Source organism: Meleagris gallopavo, chromosome 15 (genome assembly GCF_000146605.3).
Source record: "Meleagris gallopavo isolate NT-WF06-2002-E0010 breed Aviagen turkey brand Nicholas breeding stock chromosome 15, Turkey_5.1, whole genome shotgun sequence".
Classification (NCBI taxonomy): domain Eukaryota; kingdom Metazoa; phylum Chordata; class Aves; order Galliformes; family Phasianidae; genus Meleagris; species Meleagris gallopavo.
In genome coordinates, this window is record NC_015025.2 from 8,996,933 (window position 1) to 8,997,933 (window position 1,001).

Sequence of the window (1,001 nt, forward strand, 5' to 3'; positions counted from 1 at the left end):
ACAAAACAAACCACCAAATAGAAAAAAAACTCTAATGAGCCACCCAGATCATATATGATATGATCATTTTCCATCTTAAATAGCCTCTTTTATTAGCAGGTTTAGAGGACCCCAGACAGCGGCAAAATATTATCGGAGGTCCATAGCCATGGGCATAGAGCAAGGAAAGTGAATTTGAAGACCTAGCTACATCTGGACTTTATCAGCTCTTTTCCTGGCTAGTATTACAGTAAACAATTATCTGTAGATCAGGAGACAGCAGGGACTTTAAAGACCCAAATTACAGAGAAAGGGAGAGAGAGAAGGAGAATACAAGAGATAAAAAGGAGTCTATGCATCTTATCGTACTAATGAAATCAACCTGACAATCATGGCAGGCTGCAAGGGTATTACACTGTCTGGTATTAAATGAGCAGTTACAGCACAGGCTCCTGTATCAAACAGCAAATAGACACGAAAGAGAAGAAAAATGTACCGCTAGGTCAAGGCGAGTGATTTATAGGGAGCAGTTAGACAGCTGGTCAGTTTTAAGCCCTCCTCAAGCGTGCTGTCAGGATAACAACATATTCAAATACTTCGATTAGCATTTCAAGGGACGGGGAATGCTCTACCACTCAGAAAACCTCGGTGAGCCCTAAAACGCAATTAATGAGGAAACAGCAATTGCCCGCAGCTGTTATTCTGTTTATGTGCAGAGGAGCAATCACCTGTTGCAAAGGCAGCAATAATCCGGCCTGTTCTGTGGACACATTTGACTAATTTTGACTGTTTCAAACTGCGATGCTTTGCTCTCCTTGAACTTGCTGCAAAAAAGCAGCTCTTGCAGTGACTGGAATCAGCATGAGCCAGATTTGGTCCCAAAAGGCTGTTTTTCAAAAGCACGGGAGGTAATAATTCCATGTTCCTCAATGGAACAGACGCAGTGAGGACTGTTAAGTCCTGCTGCATTTTTATAAGGGCCTGGTGGAAACATTACCAGTTCTTATAAATTTCTTTTTTTT

At 41.7% G+C, this 1,001-nt stretch overlaps 1 long non-coding RNA gene across 1 annotated transcript in view; it reads left to right on the forward strand.

Annotated features, from left to right (window-relative positions):
- The first annotated feature begins 499 nt into the window (after positions 1-499).
- LOC109370020 overlaps positions 500-1,001 on the forward strand; it is a 2,873-nt gene continuing 2,371 nt past the window's right edge. Inside the window, exon 1 of the long non-coding RNA XR_002119769.2 lies at positions 500-887. This is a non-coding gene — a long non-coding RNA (uncharacterized LOC109370020). The remainder of the gene's footprint in view (positions 888-1,001) is intronic.